Below are 20,815 nucleotides of genomic sequence, written 5' to 3'. Positions count from 1 at the left end.
GCTGGGGACGGGCTGGCTGCAGGCAGGGCAGGGGGTGCAGGTACAGGGGGTACAGCCCATCCTCTATGGTGAGTGCCTCCTTCTCCTCCTCCTCCTCCCCCCTCTCCCACTAGGGTAGCAGCAGCAGCCTGGGGCTTGGGGGCTATTTCAAGGGCCCGGGGCGCCCCTGCTTCCACTGCCCCAGCTCTGTAAATAGCCGCGGGAACCCTGGGGAAGCGGCGGGGCTCCAGTGGCTATTTAAAGGGCCGGGGAGGTAGAAGCAATGGGAGTCCTAGACTTTTTAAATAGCCCCCAGAGCCCCGCAGCCATACCCCAGGGCTCCAGCAGCAGGGCTCTAGTGGCAATTTAAAGGGCCTGGGCTTCCAGCCCCTGCTGGGAGCCCCAGGCCTTTTAAATTGCCCCCTGGGGAAACTGGGCCACCCTGGTACAGCGCACTGGCTTTTGCTGGTACTGGGGCTTGGGTGCGGGGTCCTCTTAGGAGCGAGGCCGATTCAAGGGAATTGGTTAAATTGGCCTAAAGCCGGCCCTGGTGGCTGGGATTTAAAGAGCTCTGAGCTCCCCGCCCGCCTGCCCAGAGCCCTATAAATCCTGGCCGCGGCTGAGATTTAAAGAGCTCTGGGCTCCCTGCGGCTGCGGGCAGCTCAGAACCTTTTGAATCCCGGCCGCGGCTGAACTTTAAAGGGGTTTGGATTCCCCGCGGCTACGGGCAGCCCAGAGCCCTTTGATTCCCGGCTGCGGGACGCACAGTGAGACTTCACGGGCCGCACGTTGCCCGTGGGCCGTATGTTGTGCAGGCCTGGCATGGAGGGGCAAAATAGGTAAGAAATTTCCGTGGCCTGTCACTAGCAAATAGTAGCCACCATGGATCCTGCCAGAGGTGGCTACATCTTAGCACTGTGGGAAGCAACCCTTCACAGAGACCATTTGTCTTGTGGTTTGGGATACTTCTCAAGACATGCTGCACTCAGAGTGACCCCCTCATCCTGTGCCAGCTGGAGAAAAGAAAAGGGGCCAGCCAACTCTCCCACTACCAGCTGCGAACCACTGATCCCCAAACAGGGGGAGGCCTCTGGCTTTGATGTGTATTAAATATCAGGCTGGTCTCTTTCTTTGGCAAATATCTAACAGAGCTAAAAGAGGGAACAAATGATCCTCAAAGGAGAGGGGAAAGACAATCACTGGGAAATTTAATCCCCTGCAACATCCAGAATGGAGAGCGACTCAGGGCAACAGGTTCCCCCGAAGGAAGAAGTTTTTGGGATTTAGAAACATAAGGAACAGCACAAAACTTGAGAGGATTGTTAATTGACATTTGATAATGACACAGAGGGAAAACCTGAGCTTTCAGATCAGTGTTCAGAAATGAAAGACAAAGGGTGGAAATCAGAGATTTTGGATCCATTTTGCAAATTATAGAGAGGAAAGTGGAAAATCAGAGGGATTTTATATCAGTTGTTGATAGGAGGTAAAATCTGAGTGTTTCACATGAATACTTGATAAATGAATAAAGAGGAAATGGGCAACATTTGCAAACATTTTGTGTTCAATAATCTGAGAAAAGGTGTAAATCTGAGATTTTCTTATTATTTTATAATTAGAGACAGGAAAATCTCAGGGCATATTCAATTAGAAATAGACAACTAGAGAGAAGTGGGGCAAATGTTTAGGTTATTTTATTTGAATCTTTGAGATTTGCAAAGAAATTGTGTCACAAACTGCATATTTGATAACATGAGAGGAAAACACCAAGATCTGAGGGGAGAGAGTCACTTTCCTGTCAGGGCCCAGTGCTCCCTCCCCTCCCCCTCCGGGGTCTCTCACTCACTGGGGGCTCCAGGCGGGGCTGGTGCGGTCAGAGCCTGGGGCTGCCTAGGGGGCAGGTCCCAGCTGGAGAAAGCCCCCTCCCCCGGCCAGGATAGGAATGTGCTACTGGTAGCAGCCTGGGGCTGGACCCTCTCTATGGGGGACACTTGCTCCCCCCTCCCCTTCCTGGCCCTTCCCACGCCCTGTTGCCAGCAGAGAGTGGCCCCCCCAGCCCAGCCCAGAGGTGTCCCTGTCTCAGGCCCCCCCCAGCCTCTGCCCAGTTCAGAAATCACTCGGGGGAACCATTTCCCACCTACACAAGGACAAATCACTGCAGGTGAAAATGGGGGGAAACACCCCAAACCTGAGATCTGAACTGGCCATTGGCAAAGGGGAGAGAAAATGGGGCACAATGGGGGGAGGGGAACAGGGAACTTCTCAGGGGTTTGAGGGAAGGGGGTGTCAGCCTGGATGTTGCTTGTTGCTCTCTAGGGAGAAAGGGGGCAGGACAGGAGAGGAGGGGGGTCTCCACGGAGGGGGCAGTGGTAATTCCGAGGGGATCTCAGCCCTCCCTTTTTCTCCCCGCTCCTCAGGGGTCACCTGCTCTTCTCCCCTCGCCCCCCGGCCATGTCCCGGCTGCACAGACATTTTCCATCCATCCCTTTCCCAGGTCTCCCCCCTCCGCAGCCCCTGCCCGACCCCACGCAGGGGCTGCTAGGTGTAATGCATGTTCAGTAGGGATTTCTCCCCTACTAATGCTGGGGTGTCCTTCTCCTATAGGTTAGTCTACTAATGATCTCATCTTGGTGCCATGTGTGTCAGTTCATTGCCATGGCACTCGTGTGCTTAGACATCTGAGGATGCTCTATAGAAAAGCTCCTTGAGTGAGGTGATCCACAGGGAGTAGCTCAAAGCTCCAAAGTGCCTGGCCGGGGCAGGACATTGGCACAGCAAGGGCGGGGTGTGGCAGTGACATCACAAAGGCCTTTTGCAGGACCTCACACTATTGGTCAAAGACTATTGGTGAGCAGGTGGTGACCTCACAGAGAGATCCTGACATCAGTCAGGGGCCAGGGGCTAGGGAAACCTCAGAGACCCCTGTGGCTTTGCTTCAGCAAGTCTCCTTCTCCAGGTCTCTGTCTGAGGACTGAGAGAGTATTCGGGTTCACGGACGTGAGCGCCAGGAGAAACCTCTTTCCAGTTTTCTCCTTCCCTTGTAGTGATTTTACTAGAAAACAGCCGTCCCTCTTTAGAAGGTAAGAGCCTCCTGGAGGTGTGAAACCTGTTCAGTCTGATCCATCTGGTGAGAGTTGAATTCTAGGCATGGAAAACATGAGCTTAAGGAGGCAGAATTTTATTCCGCACCTGGGATTTTGTCCCTTAGAATCATGGGGACATTAGGGTTTGTCCTTTGTGTTTCACCTTTTCCTCCATCCACCTGTCCCTCCCTCCTTTCTCTTCATCTCTTCTTTTGTCCTTTCTCCTGTTCCCCTCCCAACACCAGGACGAGTGTGTGCGTGTGTGTTGCGGGGGAGTGCTCTGCAGCTCTCACTGTGGGAGTTCCACCCAAAAATGTGAGGCTGAAATAGTGCTCAGGCAGTCAGGGCTGGATTAACCTTTTGTTGGCCCTGGCACCAAACATATTTGTGGGCCCCAGTATAGTCACTGTGGGCTCCGAGTGTGGGCCTGGTGGGGCAGTGCCATTGGTGCCTTCGTATACCCGGTACTGAACCTCAGAGACATTTTTCATTTTGATCACACACCTCTCCATGACTATATGCATTGCCATACACAGCTCCCTCAGCCCGCGGGTTTTCTTATTGAGCTGTACACCCATGTGGGTTTACCAGTGTCCACAGTGAGCAGAACTTTCATAGTGACCAAGGAAACTCCCCACAGATTTATCTCTTTCCTCATTCAGACCTTCTCTAGCCATGTCTCCAGTACCCCGCCATGTCACCAGTCACTGCATGTGGTCCTAGTCTCAGCTCAAAGTCCTAAAGCCAGCAGACACCTGATCAGTTCTGACAGATCCCTCCCTCAGCCCCCATCCTGCCATGTGAGCAAGCCACCTGCAAACACCATTTCCCCAAAGTGAGGACTTAGCCCTTGGGAATCTGAAGACACCAGCGTCTCTCCCTCTGCTCCCATCTACGTGCTAGTCTGCTACCTGGTCACCACCACCTCTCCCCATACTTGTTTCCTTTCTACTTTGGACATGCTCCCAACCAGCTGGAAGCTCCCTCTGCAAGCCTGACCTGCTCCCGCCTTCCCTGCTCCCCCGACATTCCTTTCCTACTGGTGACCTCTGTTCCTTGAGGTTAACTCCAGTGTCTTTAGGTGCTCTAGCTTAATGGCCCCAGGAGTCATAGAGCCACTTGTAGTTTCTCTAGCTACAGCCATGGGGCAACTGCCAGAGGCCAGCCTTAGACAGCTGCAGCTACTAGCCGCAGGAGCGGAGGCAATGCCAAGGCTGAGCATGCTTGAACCTTGCAAGGGCAGCACTAGGGACTCTAAATCCTCAGCACTGGCCCTAGGCAGCTGCAGACTCTGGAGTTAGGCACTTTCCTCCTCTAGGTTCCTGCATGGTTACAGAACTGCAGTAAAGTGGAACAATTATCAGCTTCTGTGATTGGAAGATGTCTGGATCCATCTAATAAGACCGTCCTACATAAATGAGGAAAGTTGAGGTGCCTTTATTATTCTTTTGTTCCATTCTTTGTTTCTATGGGGAATTTGCCAGTGCAATATCACTGTCTTCCTTTTAAACAAACAAAACTAAAAAAAAAAGTGTAATGGCTGTTGAAAATAGCAATTCCAGCCCTCGTTAGCACTGTGAAGACCCCAACGTTTGTTGCTCAATTTTCTCCTACTTTTTCTACAGTAAATGACAGTGGATCAGCATATTTGATTTGGGAGAAATGAAGTAACAGCTGCCCAAATTGAGCTTGAGCACTCCTGATTTTGAGGTGTTCAGATCTGGAAGGCAGGGGCTAGATTCCCTTTATGAATATTAGATACATCTGGAAAGGAAAAGTCAATTTCTATTTTCATGGCTCAGAAGTGGAAATCCTCCTGTCCTGTATCTGAAGCTGTCCAGGTCCAGTAGAGCCTCCCCTTCCTTACTTACCATTTTACCTTCTGGTGGGATCCACATACCTCCCTTGCCCAGCTTCAGATAGAGAGGGGCCCTGTCCAGTTAGTCCACCCAGTTCCATCTTTGGGGGCTGCCAGGCGAGGTCACACCAGCATCCCTAAGCCTGTCTGGGGAAGTCTTCTGAGGGTGCTACCTGGGCCAAAGCCTTCTACTCCTTGGTCACACCTCTTCCCTATTCACAGGTGGCACCCCCTTCTAGCAGCCAGCCCCCCAGCCACAGCAAGCTGCAGCGCATGGAGTCTCACAGCTTCCCCCCTCCCTTTCCTGTTGATAGCAGCCAAGGGAATGCTGGGAAATGTTCCTTCTCTGCTCCAAGGCAGGGAGCTGGTCAAGGAACTACAGCTCCCAGGGCCCTATGGGGTCTCAGCTCCCCTACTGAATCCAGGCTGCTCTGAGGCTCCCTTTCTGCAGAGGGGAGGAAGTTACTGTTACAGGTCCCTTCAGAGCTTGGGCCTAGCACTATGGCACCATGTCAAATCCAGTACTGCTCCCAACTCTATCCAGCTCTGCTGCTGGCAGGATCCCTTCCCATTCTTTTTGTTTCCTGTCTCCCCTCCAAGGAGAAGCTCTGCATTGTTCCTGTGTGGGGAATTGAACCCAGGCTGTCTGGGTGAAAGCCAAGAATCCTAACCACTAGACCACATGGGACTTCCATAACACGTTTACATGTTCATATTCAATAACACAATTAAACGTAGCCATTCAAAGTAGCCATTTAAAAGAAGCCATTCAAAAAACTTCAAAAACAGACTTCAAAGAGAAATTGCAGAGTTACAACTGATCTGCAAACTTAACACCATTAATTTGAGCTTGAAGAGGGACTGGGGGTGACTGGCTCACTACAAAAGCAATTTTCCCTCTCTTGGTATTGACACCTCCCTGTCAATTACTTGGAGAGAGCCACATCCACCCTGACTGAATTAGCCTTCAACACTGGTTCTCCCCTTGTATGGTAACTCCCTTTACATCATGTTCCAATATATATTTATGCCTCTATCTGCAATTTTCACTCCATGCATCTGAAGAAGAGGGCTTTTTACCCACGAATGCTTGTGTCCAAATAAATCTGTTAGTTCTTAAGGTGTCACCGGACTCCTCGTTGTTTTTGTGAAATAAAAGCAAAATGCACTCTAAGCTGATCTTAACCCTTTCAATGCCCTTACAAACTTAGATGCTTCTCACCACAGGCCGGCTGGTGGCTTTTCAGCCAGGCTCTCCCCTTTCGTCAGCGCTTCAGTTGCTTGGTGTGGGGGTGTCTGTAGATGTAGGTGGACGAGAGAGACAAAGCATGGCAAATGTCTCTGCTTTTATCATGTCCTTTCTTCCCTCTTGGCTTTGCTCCCCCTTCAGAGTCAGGTGAGCATCACTGCGTCTCTCCAAGCAAGTCTGAGCAATTCCCCTGGGGTGTCCTCTTGCAGGTAAGTGATTGCACTGTAGCTCCCTTGCTGAACAATGGCTGTTGATGGGTTGTTTGACACCCTGTCCGGGTGTTGGTTACTTTCCTTGCTGTTGTCACTGGGGAGCTAATATTTGGCTGACTCCCCCACCTTACAGCATAGTGATAACCACACTGCACAATTCTCATAACTTCATATGCATGAATGGTAAACATCTATGGGTAGAGAAATGACTTTCAGCAGATCATATCCTTTCCCCTGATACCTTACAAGGCATGCTCTGTATATAAGATCACGATTATATGAAAATGAGGAATATGGGGGTTACAGCACACTCCCCCAAAGGTACAGAATGTCACACTGAGATTCTATTTTCATTTGTTATGTAACAGCATTAAAGAGATCCAGTGACTGACCAATGGCATTTTCAAGTGCTAAAATGGCAAGCGCTGTTGGTCTCTCATTGGCCATCAGCGACTGAAGATACGGTTTAATGAGCCAGAGCTTCAAGGCGAGGGTGGCTCTGTCCACTGCCTTCCGTTGCGCTGCTGGGCACCAAGTCCCTGGCGGTCAATATGTGAAGCTGGGAGAAGAGAGTGGGGTGGCAAGCGGTGGTAGAACTTTTGCCACCAGGGTCTAGCTGTCTAACTTCCTCTTCGTACTGCTGGGCCCCCGTTGCCTTCAGGTAACACAGGAACTAAGGCAGGAATAGGGTGAGGAAGCAAGTAAAGCCGAGCAAGGAAGGCAAAAGTTAATCTTATCTTCATGGGCAGCTCGCAATGACGTCCTTTTTCTGTGCCACAGCTGACAACAACATCCCAGACAGAAAAGTAACAGGCCAAAAAGAAACCTAGCAGCTGCTGAAACAGTTCAGTTGGGAGCGTGCTAGACTAACAGGCTCTTCTATCCTCCTTTATGCACGGGCGGGATGTTTTCTGAGAGTGCAGCAGTTCCTTTAACTGCCACGAGTCCCTCATTTCAGGCTATGCAGCAGGAAAAGACAGCATGGGCTTCTGCACCGAGTTGGCCCACCTGACCTTTCATTCTTCTCTTGCTCTTTGTCAGCAAGGAGAAGAAAAAGAAGCTCTCCCTCAAGCTGGAGTCACACGGGCGAGGTAAGGACGACTTCCTGAGTGCTGGCTCCAGTCCTCTGCCCTGCCAGCTGACCTATCGAGGGGCTACCACCACATTCTCTAGATTTGTCCATCGGTCTGTGCCAGAGTGAGCAACAACCCAGTAGGTGGAGTTTCTGTAGTGTAGTGGTTATCACATTTGCCTAACACGCAAAAGGTCCCTGGTTCAAAACCAGGCAGAAACATGCTGGCTTCCTTTTCCCAGATCCCCTTGTTATTCAGAAAGGGCACTCCTCCTATTGGCCTGTCCCTGGGATAACTCCAACCCCTGCATGACAGAGGATGCTGACAGCAGTGGAGAAAGCACCTTGGTGTCAGGCTGGAGAACCTAGAGTAGTTAGGCCAGTCACCATTTGGAGGCTTGTGGCTTGGCCACCTCTGCTGTTGGAGGTTGGCCTATAGAGGCTCTCACTTCCTGCTGGGCTCCTTTGCGTGACTGGCCAAAGGAGGAAGTGAGGCAGGAATGGGGCAATAGAGGAAAGTTGAGCTGAGGAAGGCAGGGAAGAAGCTGTGCGGCTAAGTGGGGTTAGTAGAGCACCACCCTTCATTCTGCAAAGCCTGGGGAGGTGTGGTTGGCTGCTGGGAGGTAGAATCCTGTGCCTGCCTCTTGGCTTCCCAGGAGTGGCTACTTGCAGCCCAGGAGAAGAAGGGAGGTTCTGGGTGAAAGGAAAACAAGCAAAGCTGAGTCCAAGTGGAGAATGGCGGCTCCTTTATGGCCAACCTGGGGGCATGACTGATGGTTTTAGAGGTGGAGGCTGGGCTGGCTGTGAGCAACTGGGATCCAGGAAACCCCCACCTGCCCTTCTGAGGGCTGAACCCATGGAGGTGCGGTTGGCTGCTGAGAGACAGACCCCTGTGGCTGCCTGTTGGCATCCCAGGGATGGCTACTTGCAGCCCAGGAGAAGCGGGGTTCTGGGGGGAAGGAAAAGCAGCAATGGTGAGGCTGAGTGGGCTCCTTTCTGGCCGAGATGGTGGACTGTGGTGAGTCTGGGAGTTGCCTGTAAGCCATAAGTGGAGATAGTGCAGTGAAAACTGCTGCTCCATTCTGGCCGACCTGGCGGCGCCATGGATGACTTGGGAGTGGGGGCAGGGCGCTGGCTGTGAGCAAATGGGATCCAGGAAGCCCCAGCCTGCCCCTCCAGGGGCCGAGTCTTCTTCTCTCCTGCCATGGGGAGCCCGACCTTAAGCCTGCCCAGCATGTGCAGCAGCTCGAGCATTAAGCCTTCCTGTGTGCATAACTGAACTACGCCCTAGTGTAATAAGGTGTAAAGTTTAGATTGTGAATTTATCTTTAATTTCCATGGTAATTTACTTTGATCTTTTATTCCTACCACTTATAATCCTTAAAACTCCATCTTTCTGTAGTTAATAAATCTGTTTTATGCTCTACTTAAACTGGTGTATTTTGCTTGAAGTTCTTGGGAAATCTCAGCTCCATTACAAGGCTGGTTCATGTACTATTCACAGTGAGGGAGGGGTGGACCCTGTGTAATAAACTCACACTGATCAGGCTTCTGATTAAGGCAAGATGGTATGATCCAGGGGTGCAAGGCTGCAGAGCTGTAGGGGGGGCGACTTTCTATCATTAGTGTTATGAGTGGCTGCAGAAGCATTCATGTAATTCAGTTGGCTGTGTCCCTACCTACGGATGTCTGTGTAAGTGCAATATCTGCCAGAGATTCACAGCTTGTCTCAGCATCACATGTGTGAGAGGGAGCCCAGGTGGTGGGACAAAGGGCTCAGGGGTCCCACTGTTCAGTTGCATCCCATAGATCCCATCACAGACTTTCAACAACCACAGCGGGTGCTCACTGAGACAGAGAGAGAGATGCCAAAATAGTGATATCCAGTGCCAGCAGACATCAAACTATCAGAAATTCTGTGAACAGAGAAGACCCTGCTAGTGGAAAACGGCTTGTGAGGTATCATTAGAAAATGCATAACCTACTGAATATTATCCTCCTGTTAAAATGTGTAGTAACACTGTATGTAAAATTGTGAGATTTTACAGTATGATATTACTGAAAAAGTTACAGTTCTGGGGAACACCCACAGACCAGTTCCTCAGAGACAGCAAGGCAAACAGCTGGTCAAACAGCCATTCTCCTGCAGGGGGAAGGTGTGAAGACATTAAGGGCTGGTCTACACTACGGGGGGAAATCGATCTTAGATACGCAAATTCAGCTACGTGAATAACGTAACTGAAGTCGAATATCTAAGATCGGATTACTCACCCATCCTCACCGCGCGGGATCGATGTCCGCGGCTCCCCCTGTCAAATCAGCAACTCCGTTGGGGTTGGTGTTGTTCCGGAATCGATATAAGCGCGCTCGGGGATCGATATATGGCGTCTAGATGAGACGCCATATATCGATCCCCGAGCAATCGATTTTAACCCGCCGATACGGTGGGTAGTCTAGATGTAGCCTTACATTCCATCACAGGGACCTATTGAGGCTGTTGTGGAAAACGACCACAGGATTAATATTTGAATCAGCTCAGCCTGAGGCTCTTTTCTTGGTTACAAGCACGCAGGGGGCGACAGCTATTGGAATACTGTTCCTGAGCTAAAAATCACACAAGCCTTTTACAGCTTAAAACCACAAACAATGACACATACGTTGCACGTTAATTTCCTTATTTGGAATATATTGCAAAATATGATGCAGGTCAAAAGCAAGCTGAACAATCAGTTTTCCATATTTGGCCTTTCCTGTTATTTTTATTACACCTGGTGATATGGGAGCAAGACTCTCCATGTCTCAAGAAATGTCACTACCAACCTAGGCCATTTTCACATGCTGGGGTGCAATCCAGATCAGCGAGGAGTTGTGTCATCTGTAATCCTGGGTGAGATTCAGTGTTCTGCTGCTGGAGCTCCCCTGTCTGGATACTCCCAGCCAGCGTTCAAGGACGCACTGAGTGTCTGTATGATAAGTAACCCTGGACTGGCAGCTCTGACTCCAGCCACCTGCTTGTTACACCCCAAGCACATTCTGGTTTGGGTAGAGAAGGCTCAGGGTTTGAGAGAAGGCTGGGGGTAGGAAGCTTCTGTTCATTATGCTGGACCTAACCCCAGTTTTACTTGAGTAAAGAGGAGATATTTGACATTGTGTGATGCTGCTCCTGTGCTCTGTTCCCAAAGTGTTCTGCAGCAGAGGAGGGTCTCTGGTAGTATGTATGTTACTGGCCTATTGGGGTGATGCTGAAACAGGACAGGGTACAGATGGCATTGTGGGGGTGGCATGAACCTTCACTCTTCATTTCCCCTTCCAAGAACAGAAGGGACAGGAATCCTTACCCAGCAAGACCATCGTCTCATAGTTCCCCTGCATGACATCTCTGTAGAGGGCTCTCTGAGTGGGGTCCAGCAGAGTCCCCTCTTCCCTGGAGAAATACACAGCCACCTCCTCGAAGGTCACCGGCCCCTGAAAGAGCAGGAGTCCAATACTCAGTACCTGCTGACCCACTCACAACCCCACTATTCACGGAACAGCAGCACCAGGGAAATGGAAGCTCCGGGAGGCACATGTTAACAGAGTCCCACCCCACCTTGCTTACAGCAGCCAGGAGGCATCAGAGGGTAGAAAGAGAGAACCTTTGTGTCTCCCATCTGACAGACAGAAGCAGGGTCTTCACATTTATCACATAGCTACTAGCCAGAGCTTAATATAGGAGATGGGGCTGTCTCTGGACCCTGATAGTGGCTCCCTGGTAGGAATCCAAGCACTCTCCAAATAAAATATATGGAAGAAAGGGGAAGTCAATCATAAAGAATAGAAGTTAGAAGGTCAGAATTGTAGTGCCCATTAACAAAGGTTTAGAGAAAATAGAGCCTATCAAACTAACGGGATATCCTTATTGGATGAGATCAAAAGTTTGGTTGCAGCTAATAGTATTGATGTAATATACCTAAACTTCCGTAAGGGACATGACTTGATTAGCACAATATTTTTACTAAAAAAAACTAGAATGATACAAAATAAACACGGCATACATTAAATAGATTAAAAACTCTGATAGTAAATGGGGAACCATGATCGAGTGGATTTCTTTCTAGCAGGTTCCTGCAGGGATTGGTTCTTGGCCCTGTGCTATTTAACATTCTTATCCATGACTTAGAAGAGAGTACAAAATCATCACTGATAAAGTTTACAGTTGCCACAAAGATTGGGGTTGGTGGTAATTAATGAAATGTCAGTAGATTCAGGCTCCATCGCTGAGAGTCTGGGAAGTTGTCCCAGCCCTGGCTGGAGGGTTATTTCCTGTTCCACAAAGAGGGGAAGTTCCATTCCCAACTCCTGTGCCTTGAAATTAGGACCTATCTGACACTACACCCCCATATTCATCATAGTGGTATGATTATAATATGATTAGGACATAATTATGATCTATTTTGTAGAAGATGCATCATGTGTGGTGTCACTGGAAAAGTTCTGATTTGCTGAATATGATTATCCTATTTGTGTGCACATATCATGTTCGTATCTGAAGTTATGGATATTGACTCTGTATCTGTATTTCAAATGTGCTTACTCTGGGTAACACCCACAATGAGCCTTTCAGGTACAACAATGAAGAAGCCAGACAGTGCTGATGGCTCAACAAAGACAATGGACTGTGGAAGAGCTTAGCCTTCCTGTGAATGTTTCAGCCAGCCTATGAGTCATGGCTACTATGACTCAGCAGGGCCTGTGACCAGACCACATGACACTAAACTCCATTTTAGTACCTGTATTTTTCCACAAACTGGACTAGGAACTGAGTTTGGAACAAAAGGTTCCCACCATATGGAAAAGCTACATAAGGTGGGGTGTGACATCATCTCTTGGCCTCATTCTCCACACAAGAGAACTTCTGGAAACACCTGAGAAACAAAAACGGATGTGGGGGAAGTGCTGCTCCCAGGATCAAGAGATTTCTAGCTTGTGTATGGAAACTTGGGGGACTGCTTGTACCATCAGTCAGGGTGAGAAATTGCTAATTCAAATTCTATCCATCTAGTATGTTAGGCTTAGTCTGAGTTTTGGTTATTTGCTAAATAATCTGCTTTGATCTGTTTGTTATCACTTATAATCACTTAATCTATCTTTCTGCAGTTAATAAACTTGTTTGATGCTTTATCTTAACCAGCGTATTTTGAGTGAAGTGTCTGGGGAAAATCTCAGCTTGTTGTGCACATCTGTCCCATATCGAGGGGAAGGGGAACTACATTAATGAGCTTGTATTATAGAGATCCCTGTGCACTATAAGATGGTATCATTCTGGATTTATACTACAGCAAGTGTGCAAGGTTGGGGAGTGGGAAATTGGCTCTTGTCTTCTATCTGTCCTTGAGTGGCTTAGGTAACGCACTCAGGTAGCTTAGTTGGCTGCATGGCGCCACCTGCTGTTGTGTTGGGTGATAACAGGCCCTGGAGAGGCTGGCGAAATCTCCAGCAAAGCAGTGTGAGAAGGGCCAGCCCAGCGTGAGGGTTAGAGGACACAGCAGTTCCCAGAAGCTCCACAAACTGCCTCCTGGGGGTGACAACCCATCACGCCCTACACTACACAAGTCTCAGCAGGTTTGTCACATGCTGTCCCCTCCCTTTCTCCACCCGAGATATTTCCTGCTTCCCACCACCTCTAGCAATTCCCACCCTCTTATGCATTTACTGCTCCTCAACCTCCAAGCAGAGCCCGCCACCCTGATAATCTCTTACCTGAGCCAGCTCCATTGCAGCCATTTCCTTGCCCCTGGGAGGACGAGATGATCTGCAGCGAAACATGGATGTTATTCTCTGGCCTGCCGGGGTGAAAAGGGCAAGGTGTGAGAATTCAGACTAGGCTTTTGTCCATTCCACAAGCCGATTCCCCCCAGCTTTTCCCCTGCTAATGCACATTCTAGGTTCTAGCACACTGTGAAGCACAGAGTGACCTTATTCCAGTACAGGCCTAGCCCCCTCCCACCAGGGTGTAACCCTCTGACACATGGGGAAACCCTCCCAGTAACAGTCTCTCTCTTACACGTATCAAGTTTGCGGACAACACCAAGCTGGGAGGGGTTGTAAGTGCTTTGGAGGATTGGATTAAAATTCAAAATGATCTGGACAAACGGGAGAAATGATCTGAAGTAAATAGGATCAAATTCAGTAGAGACAAGTGCAAAGTACTCCACGTTGGAAGGAACAATCGGAGGCCAGAGAAGAGCAGAAACAAAGGAGTCACTTTGGGGGATTCTCCCTGTCATTGTCCCCAAGGCAGCTGTCTCAGGTTTACAAAGGTGTTTCATGTTCCAGCCTTTATACAGTCTCTCCTGGGAGTGCCCCTTTCATGGACTGGGCCTAGTTTTAGTTTTTGGTAGTTAACAATCTTGGTTTATTGTTCATCTAACCAGTATGTGTGGATTGAAGTGTGTTGGAAACTCTGTTTGGGATAACAAGCTGGTGCATGTCATTTTCCGCTGATGAAATGACAGACTTCATATGAGCTTGGGTCGTTCAGTAGCGTGCTGGACAGTGCAAGATGCACATTTCTGGGGGAAAGTTGGGCACTTGAGAATTTGCTGGTTTTCTCCTGAGGTGTAATTCATGAGTGGCTGTCTAGCAGCACTCAATACTGTGTAGCTGGGAGTGAGTTACATGCTGGAGACTGTGTGTTAATTGGCCAAGAGGGGCTGTTCTCGCGGGAAAACAGTGGAAAAGGCACCCCATGCTGGAGGACTGAGGTACAGCTATTTAACAGTCCAGATTGTACTCTGGGTAACATCACAGACACTCATTATGACAGAGCCTCTTACAACACAGAGAAAGTAAATCCATGTCCCAGAAATCGAAGACTCCAGACAGAGGGCAAGTGTCCCTGGCACTGCTTCTTGCTGACAGAGAGGTTCAGAGACAGTGCGAGAATCCTGGGGAAGCTGGGAACAGGAAGCATGGGCTGGCGGGGTTCGGTGGAGAAAGGGAACAGGAAGGGCAGGGATATTACTGAATCCAGGATCTCAGCAGTACTAGATGACAGGATAGCACATAGTGCAGCCCATTGGAAAACACAATCCCAACTATACATACAAAATGATGGGGTCTAAATTAGTTGTTTCCACTCAAGAGAGTGATCTTGGAGTCACTGTGGATAGTTCTCTGAAAACATCCACTCAATGTGCAGCAGCAGTGAAAAAAAGTGAACAATGTAGGAAATAATTAAGAAAGTGATAGATATGACAGAATATCTCATAGATCATATTTGTAAAAACAGCAAATAAATCCATGATACACCCACATCTTGAATACTGCATGCACATGTCACCCCATCTCAAAAATAGAATATATTGGAATTGGAAAAGGTTCAGAAAAGGGCAACAAAAATGATTAGGGGTATGGGACAGTTATGCCAGACCTAACCCCCAGTTTCACTTGAGCAAACAGGAGATATTTGACACTGTGCAATACGGCTCCTGTGCTCTGTTCCCAAAGTGTTCTGCAGCAGAGGAGGGTCTCTGGTATTATGTGTGTCACTGGCCTATTGGGGTGATGCTGAAACAGGACAGGGTACAGATGGCATTGTGGGGGTGGCGTGAACCTTCACTCTTCATTTCCCCTTCCAAGAACAGAAGGGACAGGAACCCTTACCCAGCGAGGTCACAGTCTCATAGTTCTCCTGCATGACATCCCAGTAGAGGGCTCTCTGAGTGGGGTCCAGCAGAGCCCACTCTTCCCTGGTGAAATACATAGCCATCTCCTTGAAGGTCACCAGCCCCTGAAAGAGTAAGAGTCCAACACTAAGGACTTGCTGCCCCACTCACAGCCCCACTATTTGTGGCAGAGAAGAGTGAATCAAATGGAAGCTCTGGGTGGATCATAGTCAGGAGAGTCCCACCTCGACCTGGCTCAGAGTATCCAGCAAATGCCAGGGTGAGGGGATGAAGAGAGAGCCCCTTATCTCTCCCAGCATATCCATCACCCCCCTACTAGCCACTGACTGATACAGGAGATGGAGCCCCTAGCAGGGTCCAGGGAGAGCTCGCTGGTAGGATGCCCAACACCCTCCTCATTGTGAGGAGTGGGATATGAAGGGAGAGGCAGCTCCAATAAGCCTGACTCATGGGTGTCCCCTTTATATCTCACAGCAGCTGATGGTTAATGAGGTCAGGCTCCAGCACTAGGAGTCTGGTCAGTTTGACTAGCTCCATGTAGGTGGGTTATTTTCTCTCTTCACAAATTAGGGCATTTCCACCTCCAAACCTCCTGGGTCTGTTCCTAGAATCTAGGCCACTTAGTAAATAACTCCCAGCAGGTCTGCCACACCCTGGCCTCCTCCTTTCCCCACGCTGTGAATTTCCTGCCCCGCTCCAACCTCCAAACCAGACTCTGCAAACCTTCCCACCTCTGGTGTATTTGCTCTCCCTTTCCTCCAGCAGGAACCCACCAGCAACCCCCCGATAATCTCTACCTGGACTGACTCCACTGCAGCCATTTCTCTTCCCTGTCCCACGCCAGGCTGGGATGAGCTGGAGCAAAACATTCTGCAGCCTGTCTGGGGGAGAAGGGCAGTTGTGGGCGTTTCAGAACCGGTTTTAGTTAATTTCACATCACAATTCCCCCAGGCCCTTTCCCTGCAGACAGACACCCTAGATTCTGTCATGCTGGGAAATGCTCAATCTGTTTATTACAATTTAGACCTGGCCCCTCCTGCCAGGCTAAGTCCACAGACACATTTTTAACCTCCCTTCTCTCTCCCCTCACCCCTTCTCTGAACACAAGGCTAGAAAAGAGCAGAACCAAAGGAGTCACTGTGGGGGATTCCCTCAGACACTGACCCCACGGCAGCCACACCCCAGCAGGGGGAATATGGAGTCAGGAACTGGCTTTTGCTCTGTCTGATCCTTGTTTTGTTCACTGGAAAGTGGTTCTGCCCCAGGATGCAGCAATACATGTGTCTGGGTGGACTAGAGAGCTGGAAATCTCTCCCCCACATTCATTTCTCCCACTGCCCCTTTCAGTCTCTCCTTCCCCTGTCCTCTCTCCCTGCCCCTCTGGCTGGGACAGTCCCATTCCTGGGGGCTTTGCTCTCCCATGGCTGGATTTCCTCCTGGCAACCGCTAATGGGAGGAGAAATGAGGTGGTGTTGTTTGTGCAGAGTCACTTTCTTGCCAGACCCTAGGACATTCCCTGAGGTCTTTCAGTTACCTGGAGACTCTGGCTCAGAATTTAGTAGTAACAGGGCCCAGGACTGCCCTAGGGGGCTAGGACCAGCTGCAGAAAGTCATCCCCTGGGCCGGGCAGAGAAGAAGCTTTAATTAAGGTCACTTCCCAGCACAGAGCCCCACTGGGGGAGCAGCAGCTGCCAAGCCTGGTCTCCCAGATCACAATGGAGGCTGCAGCATCTGACCCAGGAAGCTGAACCCCAATATCCTGAGCAGAGAGGGACGGAGTGTATGAGCAGCTTCCCTCCTTTAGCTCTCTGGGGAGAGCAGCTAATGGGAGCCCCTCCTCACAGGGAGAATGGCTGATCTCATTTGACCCACTGTCCATCTGGAATCACTCCTTGTCTTTCCATACAGTGACTCTGGATTAACAACGGTCTCAATGACACCGGATTTCAGAAAGAATGAGTTCAGAACGCTGTGGAAAAGACCATCGTGTGGCAGTGCTGACTCCCTTCCCACCTCCCTCACCCCCGCAGATCTAGGACAAGGACTGGGGGCAAAAATTTTCCAAACGGAACCGAAAGTTCCTGCAGTTTTCAAAAGAGGAGAAAAGTAAATTCTGTGAATTCACACTAACAGTGTTTGCTAAGTGGACAGAAAGTTATCACAGTGACAGGGCACGTGACTGGGGAATGGACTTGGTGACCTGGTGACTAGGAGCCAGGACTCTGGTACAAGTTGACCAGAGAGAAGGATCATGGTTAGCAGCAGCCCCCAGACACCCCCTAGTACCCAGAGCCCAGACCCCCCAGCCAGGGGCCCCAGACACCCCCCAGCCAGGATCCCATCAGATATTCCCTGGGACGCAGCCCCCAGAGTCCCTGGCCAGGGACCCCAGATACCCCTCAAAGCCCCACCGGCCAGAGAACCCCCACCACACCATGATTGCCAGGTTGGGAATCCCAAAGGGTTCCCCCCACCAAGAGCCCCCAGCAGCCAGGGACCCCCTCAAGGGACCCCCCCCCCACTGGGAACTCAGTCCCTCACTGCCTGCCTAGGAACTTCCCCACCCTCCAGAACGATCTACCCTGACATTTGCCTGGGACCCCCTCCTCTGCCCAGTGTGACCCCCTGATGCTTTACAGTGCGACCCATCACTCTGCTTCCCTGGCATGCCCTCACCTAGTGCCAGGGATCCCCTCCCCCAGCTCTGTGCACTGGGCATGGCAACAAAACCAGGAACCAGCGGGGGAAGCACAGACAGAGCCCCTGGCACAGAACCAGGCTCCCTCTAACCCTCTGTCCCGCCTCCCCAAGAGACACCCACCCCCACTGTTCTGCAGCCACCAGGCCCCCAGCGATACCCACCTCCAGGACCCATAGCCTCAGGGATGGGCACATCAGAACCACCACCCCCGAAAACCCCAAACCTCCACAACCCACCAACCTGACTAGGGTACCCCCTGCCCAGCCACCCAGAGGCCTCCCCCTACCACAATGCCCCTTCAGCTGCAATCTCCCCACACAGACACCTTCCCTGCCCCTGCAAGTGTTACCTCACAGAGTGTGAGAAGTGGCTAGAAAGTTAACACCACCTCCTGCTGGCCAGTCACACAGGCAGAGGGAGCCTGGGGAGTGCTTCTTTAACAGGAGAATGGAAGGCCTGGAGGGCAAGAAAGATCCACGGGCTGTCACTAGCAAATAATGGCCACCATGGATCCACCCCAGAGGCGGCTGCATCTTAGCACATTGGGAAACAACCCATCATATTCAATTAGAAATAAAACAACTAGAGAGAAGTGGGGCAAATGTTTGGGGTATTTTATATCAATCTTTGAGACACGCAGAGAGAACCCTGTCACAAACGACATTTGATAACATGAGAGAAAACCACCAAGATCGGAGGGGATTTGATGTTGCTATTAAATAACTAGTGGAAAAGGGGGACTGTTGGACTGGATTTTATATGACTGTCCAATACATAAACAGAATGTGATGGTCCCCCCCGGCCACGGGGCAACCATTCACGTGAGCAGCTCAGAGCCCTTTGAGGAGCTGATTTAAGGGCGGGGGGGAGCTGGAAGGCTCCCTGGACAATGGAAGGGGGCCGCAGGGGAATTGGGAAATGGGGTCTGGGCAGTCTCCATGGGGGATGTGCTCCTCCCTTCCCTTCCCTGCCCTGGCAGAGAACGGGAACCTCATCCCATCCCACTCCAGTGGGAGCCATGTTCTGGGGAATGACCCAGGGCAACAATTTCCCACCCAAACAAGGACAAATCGCTGCAGATAAAATGGGTGGGAAAATCCACCCCCCATCGGAGAGATTTTAAATTGACATTTGAGAAGTATGGAGAGAAAAGGGAAAATCAGAGGCAATTAGAGAGCTGATCATTGGGGGGGGGAGGAGAATCTCCCTGGATTTTATAGCCACGTGTGATAATGAGAGAGAAAAGGGGAAATCTTGAGAGAATGTGTGTGTGGGAGGAAGTGGCAAAAACAGGGACAGGATCCAGTTAACTCACCTCCCTCCCACCCCGGGAATGTCCTGGCTGCACAGAGACAGATCTACACCCCCCACCCCAGTGACCTCCCCCCCCTGCAACTCCGGCTTCTCCTCCCCCCTCGACACCTCCGCCCTCACACCAAAGGGGGGGGCTCTGCCAGCGCCTCCCCCTGAGCTCAACTCCTGCTCCTCCCCCCAGCCCGGATTGTGCCCTTTAGCCCCCCACGAACCCTGCCTCCAGCTGCCTGACCCCCCCCGCCCATCAATTTCCTGCTCTGCGCCCGCCCCTCCCACGCTCCCTGTTATTCCCCCGCCCCGCTCCAGCCCCGCCCCCAGCGCCCGGCGGAACGTTACGGCTGGTCCGGGCACGGGAAAGGGCAGCGGCTTCAGCGGCTGTTACTGGGTATGCGCAGTGCCCGGGAGTAGCACATTGCTATGGGGAGGGATTTAATACACCGCCCCCCCCCGCCGGGCCCGGGGTCCGCCCCTCCCCCCCACACGACGGCCGGGCCCCGGCCCCCCCATCCCAGCGGGGCGGGCGGGCGGATCCTCCTGCAGCTCCACTGGGGCCGAGGCGCCTTCAAGGCTTCTCCCAGGCTCCCTGGGGCAGAGTCACTTTCCTGCCCCCCAGCGCCTCTCCTTCCCCGGGGGCTCCGGGTCACAATGTCCCACCGCCCTTCTCCCGCCTGCAGCTCCGGCTTCTCCCCTCCCGCCCCCGCCAGCCACACCAAGGGGAACCCCCGGGCCCCAGTCTCTGTCCCCACCTGGATCCCAGCGGGGCCGGGGGCAGATCCTGGCTGCAGCTGAGAACAGCAGCTCCGCTGCAGCTCGGGCAGCTCCAGCGCTGCTGGCAGCACGTGGAAAACCAGGAAGCAGCTGTTCAGCCCAGGCTCCGTGTCACAATGGGCCAGAGCCCCGCCCCCAGGAGCTGCCCCGCCCCTAAGCTGAGCCAGAGCCCCGCCCCCAGGAGCTGCCCCACCCCCAGGCTATGCCAGAGCCCCACCCCCAGGAGCTGCCCCGCCCCTGAGCTGAGCCAGAGACCCGCCCCCAGGAGCTGCCCTGCCCATGGGCTGTGCCAGAGCCCCGCCCCCAGGAGATGCCCCGCCCCCGGGCTGTGCCAGAGCCCCACCCCCAGGAGCTGCCTTCCCCATGGGCTGTGCCAGAGCCCCGCCCCGAGGAGCTGCCCTGCCCATGGGCTGTGCCAAAGCCCCGCCCCCAGGAGCTGCCTGCACCTGGGATGTGTCAGAGCCCCGCCCCTTGGAATTTCCCCATGTTGGGTCTCTGAGCTTTGTTCTCCTGCCGCCTTCTTCCCAGCACCCCCTGCTCCCTTCCTGTGTCTGCAAACACCCCCCCTCCCCCGGGGCCGGCTGCAGTGCTCGCTGAGGCTGACTCCAGTGGCTGAAGTTGCCTCCATCTCTGCTTCACCTGGAGGGGGAGAGACAAAGAGAGGAGATGGTCCCAGGGTGTGAAACCAGAATCAGGGGGCAAGGAAAGAAGGACTGTTTGGAAAGGTGGGTTTTTTTGTGTGGGGGGGGTGAGCCAGAGGGATTCAGAAGAAGTTGGGCAGCAGAGGCTCAGGGAAATTGAGGGGAACCTCCTGGGTGTCTCAGTGTTGCCCAGGGTTTGTACAGCACCTTGCATAATATGGGGTCTGATCTCAGTCATGGTCTGTGCAGCACCTGGGAGCCCTGATGTCTG

The 20,815-nt window shown here is 51.7% G+C and overlaps 1 non-coding gene across 1 annotated transcript; it reads left to right on the top strand.

The window, feature by feature from the left end:
• The first annotated feature begins 7,602 nt into the window (after nt 1-7,602).
• On the top strand, nt 7,603-7,675 carry TRNAV-AAC (transfer RNA valine (anticodon AAC)). Its single transcript has one exon. It is a non-coding gene; the product is annotated as a tRNA-Val (tRNA).
• The last annotated feature ends 13,140 nt before the right edge of the window (nt 7,676-20,815 follow it).

Source organism: Gopherus flavomarginatus, chromosome 2 (genome assembly GCF_025201925.1).
Source record: "Gopherus flavomarginatus isolate rGopFla2 chromosome 2, rGopFla2.mat.asm, whole genome shotgun sequence".
Lineage (NCBI taxonomy): Eukaryota > Metazoa > Chordata > Testudines > Testudinidae > Gopherus > Gopherus flavomarginatus.
The sequence above is the reverse complement of the archived record's forward strand: the minus strand, read 5'-3'. Positions and strand labels throughout refer to the sequence as shown.